Source organism: Giraffa tippelskirchi, chromosome 3, assembly GCF_054371585.1.
Source record: "Giraffa tippelskirchi isolate mGirTip1 chromosome 3, T2T-mGirTip1v1.2.pri, whole genome shotgun sequence".
Classification (NCBI taxonomy): Eukaryota; Metazoa; Chordata; class Mammalia; order Artiodactyla; family Giraffidae; genus Giraffa; species Giraffa tippelskirchi.
The window spans coordinates 134005540-134017265 of NC_137277.1; the positions used below are offsets into that span (position 1 = coordinate 134005540).

General features: G+C 36.4%; 1 pseudogene; it reads right to left on the reverse strand.

The window, feature by feature from the left end:
- Window positions 1-943: 943 nt before the first annotated feature.
- On the reverse strand, window positions 944-1438 carry LOC145540964 (peptidyl-prolyl cis-trans isomerase A pseudogene; annotated as a pseudogene).
- Between the last annotated feature and the right edge of the window lie 10288 nt (window positions 1439-11726).

An 11726-nucleotide genomic window follows, 5' to 3' on the forward strand; every position in this document is an offset into this window, starting at 1 on the left:
AATCAACATTGGTTCCTCACTGCTCACTAAATTCTAGACTTTATTTGGGTTTCATCAGTTTTTCCATCAATGTCCTCTTGCTATTCCAGAATGAAGATCAGGGTACCATGATGTGTTTAAGTGTTATATCTCCGGAGTTTCTTCTGTCTGTAGCAGTTTCTCAGTTTTTACTTGCTTTTCATGACCTTGGCAATATTACTGTGTGCTAGCCAAGTATCCTGTGGAATTTCTCCCAGCCTGAGTGTGTCTGATATTTTTCTCATGAATCGACCGAGGTGAAGGTCTTTCTGATCACAGTATATGATGGGGTCACAACAGCCACATGACATATCTGATGATGCTACTATTTTTCCTGTTGCTTACTAAAAGATACACTAAAACATGAAATACTAAAGAGTATATCAAATGACTTATTTTTGCATTCTAGGTAGGAGTGATTTGAAGTGAAAGGAGGGAGTTTCATTAAAAAATACTCTGGATATACCTTAGCCCTTCTGCACATCTGAACTTAGATGGAGTAAGTCAAACGAGGGAACATCTGGGTTATGGGATGACCCAGAGGGATGGGATAGGGAGGGAGGTGGGAGGGGGGTTCAGGATGGGGAACACATGTACGCCCATGGTGGATCCATGTCAATGTATGGCAAAACCACTACAATATTGTAAAGTAATTAGCCTCCAATTAAAATAAATAAATTTATATTTAAAAAAGTAGTTTTCTTTTTTGTTGTTATTGTTGTTGTTTAGTTTTTATTTCATAATCATAAATTTAACTTTGCAATCCAGCTAAACTTGGAGGAGGATAAGGAAAATATGGAACCCAAAGAACTGTAGCAAGAACACAAAGATTATAGGATATTTCAAGCAGATAGGGGTAAAGGGGTGCTCTCCTGGGCTACAGAAGGAATGGTCTGGTGGTTAAGTAAAACACAAGTCAAATTTATTAGATTTTTCCACAGTCAGAAATGGTGATCTTCTTGCTGGTCTTGCCATTCTTGGATCCAAAGCACTCCATTGCTTCTACAGTATTCATGCCCTCTTTCAACTTGCCAAAGACCACATGCTTGCCGTCCAACCACTCAATCTTGGCAGTGCAGATGAAAAATTGGGAACCATTTGTGTTGGGGCCAGCATTTACCATGGACAGGGTGCCAGGACCTGTATGCTTCAGAATGAAATTCTCATCATAAAATTTCTTGCCATAGATGGACTTGCCACGAGTACCATTATGGCATGTGAAGTCATCACCCTGGCACATAAATCCTGGAATTATTCTGTGAAAGCAGGAACCTTTATAACCATATCCTTTCTCTCCAGTGCTCTGAGCATGAAAGTTTTCTGCTGCATTTGGAACTTTGTCTGCAAACAGCTCGAAAGAGACGTGGCCCAAGGGCTCGTTGTTAACAGCAATGTCAAAGAAGAAGGTGGGGTTGACCATGGCTGAACAGGGCAAGAGACTCTGGGGTGGCAGCATCTGCAAGGCCTAAAGTACTTTTCTTTAGGAACTGTCAACGTGTTGTTGTTGAACTGTGGACTTGTAACTCTGCATGGACTATGGCCAGTCAATAATATATGTACTTAAAAGCTGTATTATTGCAAAATGAGTGTTTTATCCAGGTACTCATTCTTTTATTGTTATTTTCTTTTTAAACTTTGTTTTATTCACTTAAAGAAAATCTTCTTAAGGCACAATTTGCTTCAAATCCATTCCAAGTTGTTTAGGAATGAATAAAGAAGATGTAGTATATGTATATGTATACAATGTATACAATGGAATATTACTCAGTCATTAAAAAGAATGAAATAAGGCAATTTGCAGCAACATGGATGGACCTAGAGAGTGTCATACTGAGAGAAGTAAATCAGACAGAGAAGGATAAATATCATATGACATCTTTTATATGTGGAATATAAACAGAAATGATACAAATAAATTTACTTAACAAAAGAGAAAGAGACTCACAGACTTAGAAAATGAACTCCTGGCTGCCAGAGAGAAGGGATAGTTAAGGACTTTGGTAAGGTCATATACACACTGCTATATTTAAAATGGATAACCAACAAACAACTATTGCATAGCACTTGGAACTCTGCTCAATGTCATGTGCCAGCCTGGATGGGAGAGGGGTTTAGGAGAGAATGGATACATACAACTCTATGGCTGAGTCCCTTCACTGTTCACCTGAAATTATCACAACATTGTTAATTGGTTATTCCCCAATACAAAATGTTTTTGGTATTAAAAAAATAAAAAAGTTAAAAAATTACAATTAAGAAATAATAATAAAAATTAAAAATAGTCATAACCTTGGGTGTACACTTACATGGATATCGACTATAGAGATAATTATAGTTTTTAAAAAAAGTAAGATGAAATGAGGAAAATTTGGTAGAACCCAGTGATTATCTTGAAGGAGAGGATTAAGAATGATTTTAAAGTATTAAGCATGTACCAAGTGAATGACAATATCAATGATAACTAGGTCTAGAGAGGAAGGTAAACTTGGATAATGACTCCATTTTACTTGGATTTCAGTTTCAGAAGATATTATTGTTCTTACTTATGGGGCCATCAAAGAAACAGTTGAAAATGTGGGATTGAATGTCATAAAGAAGGTCAGAGTTGAAGAGAGAGCCTGTTTGAAATGAAGTATCATTAAATGGAAAAGTTATTTTAGAGATCTCCAAACATGGTCACTCCTTAATCTCTGCAATTTATTCAGTGCAACCAACCTTTCATGCCAGACACTTCTTTGGCTGTCCCCATTGCAGCCTCTCATTATGACTTTGGGATAAAAGCAAACCAAGGTCAAATATCAGATCCCTGCAGGCAGATAACCTGAACCCTTTGTCTGATGAAATCTCTGCACCTGACAGCTCACTGCTCTTCAGGGAAATCCAAAGCAGCTTCTTTCCTTAATGTTCAAAATTCAGCACTTAGAACTGAGTCAGGTGCCTTGCTGCTGCTCCTCTTGCCTCATCTCCAGTGATCCAGCAAACTGAGCATTTGCTGACAGCCCTGATCGACTCCTGGGATTTTAAGACCCTTGGCAGCTGGAGCTGTGTTTGATATTGCTCTTTATATTTCAAAGTACTTGACATGGAACAGGAAATGTACCACTCACATCACAGGAGGAAAACATGAACTAGAGAGTCAGGTATCCTTGAGTTCAGAATCTTGCTCTGCCATTTATATTTGAGCACCTAGGGATGTTGCTTAATCCTGTGGAGCTGAAGATTCCCCCTCTGAAATTTTAGGAGAATAGTGCACACTTCATAGAGAAGTTGTAAACATTACGTGTGGCAACATATTAAGGCTCTTAGCACAGAGTCTGGACATAATATGCACTTGATAAAAGCTATGAGTAACAGACACCTATGTAGCATTTACCAAGGTTTGGGTATTGCACTAAGTAAATTTAACAACTCATCCGTTTAATCCTCTATCACAACTCAATGAGCTCAGCAGTTATTGTTACTCATTTCATGGGTGAGCAAACTGAAGGTTGGTAAGCCAACTTGCCTAAGGTCAAACAGTTAGAGGTAGTAAGAAGTAGACAGCTGGACTCCTGATCTTTGCTCTTAAACAATATGATATACCATTATTATGCATATAGCACACAATAATAATGATATCTATTATTACTATTCATAAAGATTCTTTGTGTTACTATTTGGGTAGGGACAAGACAAGAACAGTTGCTATAGACACTCTTAATACTGCTTTAGCTATTCTGGTCACTAGAATAAGAAAAATGAAATATACACACAATAGAAAATTATTTTTTTCAGCTATTGGCTCTCTGGCATGAAAACTCCAAATAATACATCTAAATAGAAGAAAAACTGGTTACTAAAACAGTTCAAAAGCTGTCCTATGTATCAACTACATCAGGCAGCATTCATGAGCACTCCACAGTGCCTCTCACACGTGTTGTAAGAGTTGATGCTGGCTGCTGTCTGGGAGCTCAGCAGATACTGTCAATCAGAATCCAGGAGCCTCTTCAACTTTGTTCAGTTCAGTTCAGTCGCTCAGTCATGTCCGACTTTTTGCAACCCCATGGACTGCAGCACTCCAGGCTTCCTTGTCCATCACCAACTCCCGAAGCTTGCTCAAACTCATGTCCATCGAGTTGGGGATGCCATCCAACAATCTCATCCTCTGTCCTCCCCTTCTCCTCCTGCCTTCAATCTTTTCCAGCACCAGGGTCTTTTCTGAGTGAGAATGAGTCAGTTCTTCGCATCAGGTGGCCAAAATATTGGAGTTTCAGCTTCAACTTGGTAGTGCTGGGTTAAGATACTATCAGCTTTCAGTACTACATTCCCATGAGCCTTCACCAACAATATCTTGAGTTGTGTGTTTCCACCGAAAGTCTCCTCAAGACCGGTACAGCTCTTAACACCAAATCCTAAAGCAAAACTACATAATTTAGGCTTAAGTTATAACACCAACCCATTTCTGTACCAAAATCTGTTCTACTATTTCTGGGTAACAAATTATCACAAATCTTAGTTGTATGCAAACACCATTTTACTTATTTTCAATTTCAATTTTACTGACAAAAACTGACAAATTGTAGGATATTTAAATTATACTTTATGGTGGTTTGCTCAACAAACACATTGTGAAAGGATTCCCTAATCTAATTAATACATCCATCACTGCATATATTATTCTCTCTTAGAAGAACATTTCAGTTCCTCTCTCTTAGGAAATTTCATTTATACAATGTTATGTTATCAACTATACTCACCATATTTTGCATTAGACCTTTTACCTTATTCATCTTACAGTTTGTACCCTTTAGTCATACTCTTCCTATTTTTCCTCACACCTCTGCCCCTGGAAACCACTATTCTATTCTCTCTTTCCACAATTTTGACTTTTTAAGAGATAGCATGAAGTATTTGACTTTTTCTGTCTGACATTTCTCTTAGCAAAATGCCTTCAGGTTCCATCTTTGTTGTTACAAATGGCAAGTTTTCCTTCATTCTCATGGCTGAATAATATTCCATTGACTGTGTGCATATATAAATACACCACATCTTCTTTATCTGTTCAACCATCAATGAACATTTAAGTTATGTCCATGTCTTGGCTACTGTGAATTGTGGATAATGCTTCAAAGAACATGGAGTGCAAATAACTTTTTGAAATTCAGTTTTCATTTTCTTTGGGTATATATATCCAGAAGTAGGATTGCTGGATAAAAATAAAATGGTAATTTTTTTTTAATTTTTTTAAGGAAACTCCATACTGTTTCCCATAGTGGTTGCACCATTTTACATTCCCATCAATAGTGCACCAGGGTTCCCTTTTTTCCACATGCCTGCTAACATTTGTTATCTCTTGTCTTTTTCATGATATACATTCTAAAATGTGTGAAGTGATAGCTTACTATGGTTTGACTTTCCTAATGCTTAGTGATGCTGAATACCTTTTTATGTACTTGTAGGCAATTTGAATATCTTCTTTGGAAAAAAAAAGTGTCTATTCAGTTCTTCTGCCTGTTTTTAATTGGATTGTTTGCTATTTGAGTTGTATGAGTTTTTTAAAAATAGTTTGAATATTAACCCCTTATCAGATGTATTATTTGCAAATATTTTTTCCAGTTCAGTGGGTTGCCTTTTTATTTTGTTGATGGTCTCCTCTGCTGTGCAGAAGATTTTAAATTTGATGTAGTCCCACTAATTTATTTTCATTTTTGTTGCTTTTGCTTTTATTGTCAATTCCAAAATAATTATTGCCAACATTGATGTGAAGGAGCTTACCCTCTATGTTCTCTTTCAGGAGTTGTAGGACTTCAGATCTTACATTCAAGTCTTTAATCCATTTTGACTCGACACTTGTGATGGTGTAAGATAGTGATCTGATTTCCCTCTTTTTCATGTGCTGTCCAATTTCCCAACACTATTTATTGACTGTCCTTTCTCCACTGTATAATCCTGACTGCTTTGTCCCATGTTAATTAACCATATATGCATAGGCTTAATTCTTGGCTCACTATTGTGTGGCATGGACTTCTGTGTCTGTTTTTATGCCAGTTCCATCCTATTTTGAGTCCTATAGCTTGCAAAGTAATTTGAAATTAAGAAGTACTATGACTCCAGATTTATTCTTCTTTCTCAAGATTGCTTTGAGTATTTAAGGTCTTTTGTGGTTTCATACAATTTCAGAATAGTTCATTCCAGTTCTTTGAAAAATGCTGTTGGAATTTTGATACTGTTGGATACTATTGGAAATTGAACCAAATCTGTAGATTGCTTTGGGTCTTAAGCACACTTTAACAATGTTAATTCTGCCAATCCATGGACATGGAATATCTTTCTGTTCATATGTATCAGGAGAAGGCAATGGCACCCCACTCCAGTACTCTTGCCTGGAAAATCTCATGGACGGAGGGGCCTGGTAGGCTACAGTCCATGGGGTCGCTAAGAGTCTGACATGACTGAGTGACTTCACTTTCACTTTCATGCACTGGAGAAGGAAATGGCAATCCACTCCAGTGTTCTTGCCTGGAGAATCCCAGGGATGGCAGAGCCTGGTGGGCTGCCGTCTATGGGGTTGCACAGAGTCGGACACGACTGAAGCGACTTAGCAGCAGCAGCATATGTATCATCTTCAATTTCTTTCATCAGTGTCTCAGTTTTCAGTGTACAGATCTTCACCTCCTTGTTAAATTTATATCTAAGTACTAATTTTTGATGCAGTTGTAAGTGGGATTGTTTTCTTAACTTCTCTCTCTGCTAGTTCATTATTAGTGTACAGAAACTAAATGATTTTGGTATGTTGATTTTGTCTGTCACAACTCTACCAAATTCATTTATTAGTTGTAATAGTTTTTGGTGAAGTCTTTCAGGTTGTCTATATATAATATTATGTCACCTAGAAACGGAGCCAGTTTTTCTTCTTAAAATTTTAAATATTTTTGGATTTCTTTCTCTTGCCTAAATTGCTCTTGCTGGGACTTCCAGCACTATGTTGAATAGTGAGTGGGTACCATTGTCTTATTCCTGATCTTAGAGGAAGTGATTTCAGCTTTTCACTATTAAAATTGATGTCAGCTGTGGACTTGTCGTACATGCTTTATTATATTGAAGTTATTTCCCTCTATATGCAGTTTGTTGAAAGTTTTTACCACAAGTGGTAAAATTTGTCAAATGCTTTTTTTTTCTTGCATCTATTGAGATGATCATATGATCTTTGTCCATCATTTTGTTAATTTGGTGTATCACATAGATTGATTTACATGTCAAACCCATCTTGACATCCCTGGAATAAATATCACTTGATTATGGCATACAGTCCTTTGGCTGTATAATTGAATTTAGTTTGCTAATATTTTGTTGAGTATTTTTTCATTTATGTTCATCATGATATTGACTTGTAATTTTCTTTTCTTGTAGTGTCCTTGTCTGGCTTTGTTACTGTTGGTTTTGTAAAAGGAGTTTGGAATTGCTTCTTCCTCTTTAATTTTTTGAGAAATTTGAGAAGGATTGGTTTCAATTCTTTAAATGGTTAGTAGAATTCAATTGTGAAGCTGTCTGATCCTTGACTTTTCTTTGGTAGGGGATTTTTGATTACTGATTTAATCTTCTTCCTGATAATTGGTCTATTCATATTTCCTATTTCTTCTTGATTCAGTCTTGGTGGGTTGTATATTTCAGTGAATTTATCCATTTTTTTGTAGGTTGCCTATTTTTTTGGCATTTAATTGCCCATAGTAGTCTTATGATCCTCTGTATTCCTTTATTATCAGTTGTAATATTTCCTATTTTATTCCTAATTTTATTTAAGTTCTCTCTCTTTGGTAATTCTAGCTAACACTTATTTCTATTTTGGGCTCAGATGGTAAATAATTTGCTTGCAATGTAGGAGACTACAGTGTGATACCTGTATAGGGAAGGTCCTGCACTCTGCTGTTCTTGCCTGGAGGATTCCATGGGCAGAGGAGCCTCGTGGGCTATAGTCCATGGAGTTGCAAAGAGTCAAACATGATTGAGTGACTATTACTTTCATTTTATATTTGTTTAGTCTCTATTTTTTAAATTTCCTTTCTGATTATTGTTATTTCCTTCCTTCTAATAATTTGGGGCTCAGTTTGTTTTCTTTTTCTAATTCCTTGAGGTGTAAAGTTAGTTGTTTTTTATTTTAGTCTTTGTGGCTATTGTTGTATACAACCCTCCTAGAACTGCTTTTGATGCATCCCATAAGTTTCAGTATGTTGCATTTTCATTTTCATTTGTTAATAGTTTTTGATTTCTCTTCTTGACTCATTGGTGATCTAGGATCGTGCTGTTTAATCTTCAAATATTTGTGAATTTTTTTTTGTTTTTTCCTTGTAACTGATTTCTATTTTTCATGTGCCTATTTAGCCATATGAACATCCTCTTTGGAAAAATTTTTATTCAATATTTCTTCCCATTTTCTAATCAGGTCATTTGTTTTTTGAGTTCTATGAGCTGCTTTTATATATTGGATATTAATCCCTTATTGGTCATATCATTTGCAAATATTTTCTCCCATTGTTAGTTGTCTTTTCCTTTTGTCTATGGTTTCCTTTGCTGTGTAAAATGTTTTAAGTTTAATTAGGTCCCATTTGTTTATTGTTGCTTTTTTCCCTTTTGTTTTAAGAGACAGATCCAAAAAGATATTGTTGTGATTTATGTCAGTGTTCTGCCTATGATTTCCTCTAAGAGTTTTATGGTATCTGATCTTACATTTAGCTCTTTAATGTATTTTGTTTATTTTTTTATGTTGTTAGAAAATGTTCTAATTTCATTCTTTTTAGCTGTTCAGTTTTCCCAGCACCACTTGTTGAAAAGACTGTCTTTTCAGTCTTGTATAGCATTGCCTCTTTCGTTATAGATTAATTGAACATACATGTGTGGGCATATTTCTGGACTCTCCATTCTGTTTCATTGATCTACTAATATCTATTTACTTGTGTGTGTGTGTGTGTGTGTGTGTGTGCGTGCGCCAATACCATACTGTTTTGATTACTGTAGCTTTGTGGTATAGTCTGAAGTCAGGGAGTGTGTCACCTCCAGCTCTGTTCTTTCTCAAGATTATTTTGGCCATTCAGATTCTTTTGCTTCCAAACAGATTTTAAAATTATTTGTTCTAGTTCTGTGAAAAATGCTATTTGTATTTTGACTGAGGTTCCAATGAATCTGTAGATTGCCTTTGGTAATATGATCATCTAAAAATTTTCAGTTCTTTCAATCCAAGTACATGGTATATCTTTTCATCTGTCTGTGATGTCTTCAATTTCTTTCAGCAATGTCTTATAGTTTTCTGAGTATAGGTCTTTTACTTCCTCAGGTAGGTTTATTCCTAGGTATTTTGCCCTTTTTAAGGTGATAATAAATTGAATTGTTTCCTTAGTTTTTCTTTCTGACAGTTTGTTATTAATATATAGAAATACAGCATACTTCTGTATACTAATTTTGTATCCTGCAATTTTACTGAATTCATTAATGAGCTCTAGTAGACTTCTGGTGGAGAAGCTTAAGTTTTTAAGGCTTATTTTGTGGTCTAAAACATGATCTATTGAGGAATTTCCCATGTGCATTTGAGAAGGCTATATATTATTCTGTTGGTTGGATGGAATATTCTGTAAACATTTGTTAAATCCATCTGGTCTGATGTTCCATTTAACTCCAATGTTTCCTCATTGATTTTTTGTCTACATGACCTACCATGTTACAAGTAGGGTAGTAAAGTCCCATAATATTTTTATATTGCTTTATATTTCTCCCTTCAGATCTGTTAATTTTTGCATTACATATTTAGGTGCCCTTATGTTGGGTGCAGGGCTTCCCTGGTGGCTCAGACAGTAAAGAATCTGCCTGCAATGCAAGACATTTGGGTTCAATCCCTGGGTTGGGAAGACACCCTGGAGGAGGGAATGGCAACTCAATCCAGTATTCCTGCCTAGAGAATCCCCATGGACAGAGACGCATGGCAGGCTACAGATCCAGTCCACAGCGTTGCAAAGAGTCAGACATGACTGAGCGACTAAGCACAGCACAGCACAGCACATAGTGGGTGCATGACTTCCCAGGTGGCTCTAGTGGTAAAGAACCCACCTGCCAATGGAAGAGACATAAGAGATGTGGATCTGATCCCTGGATTGGGAAGATCCCCTGGAGGAGGGGATGGCACTTTACTCCAGTATTTTTGCTTGGAGAATCCCATGGACAGAGGAGCCTGATGGGCTACAGTCCGTAGGGTTGCAGAGTCAGAGAAAGTTAAAGCAACTTAGCATACATATACATGCATATTGGGTGCATAAATATTTTCAAATATTATATCCTCTTGTTTAACTGACTCTTTTATTATATTATTGCTTATTATATAATGCCTTGCATTTTTCTATTTACAGTTGTTGGCTTAAAATCTGTTTTGTCTGGGATAAGTATAGCTATTCCTGTTTCTTTTTATTTTCCATTTGCATGGAATTTTTTTTTCTATCTCATTACTTTCTGTGTATGTGTCCTTAAACCTGAAGTACATTTCTTGTAGACAGCATATAGTTGTGTCTAATTTAAAACAAAATGTTCAGCCACTTTATGTCTTTTGCTTAGAGAATTTAATCCATTTATATTTAAAGTATTTCTTTTAGGTAGGCACTTATTATTGATAATTTTTTTTTTTTGTAATTCTTTCTTTCTTTCTGCTCTTGCTCTCTTCCATCGTGATTTGATGTTTTTTTTTCTAAATTTGAAGTGATGTGTTTAGATTCCTTTCTCTTTGTTTTGTTTATTTACTACAGAATTTTGCTTTGTAGTTCCCAGGAGACTTGCTTAAAATATTTTATGCTTATAAATTCCTATTGTAAGCTGATAACAACTTAACTTCAAACACATACTAAAGCTCTACACTTATAAAGTACCCCCTTCTGTTTTATGTTTCTGATGTCACAATTTATATCTTACGTCTTATGTATCAACTCTTGCATAAGATGGCCAAAGTATTGGAGTTTCAGCTTCAACATCAGTCCTTCCAATGAACACCCAGGACTGATCTCCTTTAGGATGGACTGGTTGGATCTCCTTGCAGTCCAAGGGACTCTCAAGAGTCTTCTCCAACACCACAGTTCAAAAGCATCAATTCTTCGGCGCTCAGCTTTCTTTACTGTCCAACTCTCACATCCATACATGACCACTGGAAAAACCATAGACTTGACTAGATGGACCATTGTTGGGAAAGTAATGTCTCTGCTTTTAAATATGCTGTCTAGGTTGGTCATAACCTTCCTTCCAAGGAGTAAGCGTCTTTTAATTTCATGGCTGTAATCACCATCTGCAGTGATTTTGGAGCCCCAAAAAATAAAGTCTGACACTGTTTCCCCATCTATTTGCCATGAAGTGATGGGGCCAGATGCCATGATCTTAGTTTTCTGAATGTGGAGCTTTTTCACTCTCCTCTTTCACTTTCATCAAGAGGCTCTTTAGTTCTTCTTTACTTTCTGCTATAAGAGTGGTGTCTTCTGCATATCTGAGGTTATTGATATTTCTCCCAGCAATCTTGATTCCAGCTTGTGTTTCTTCCAGCCCAGCGTTTCTCATGATGTAATCTTCATATAAGGTAAATAAGTAGGGTGACAATATACAGCCTTGACGTATTCCTTTTGCAATTTGCAACCAATCCGTCATTCCATGTCTAGTTCTAACTGTTGCTTCCTGACCTGCATACATATTTCTCAGGAGGCAGGTCAGAT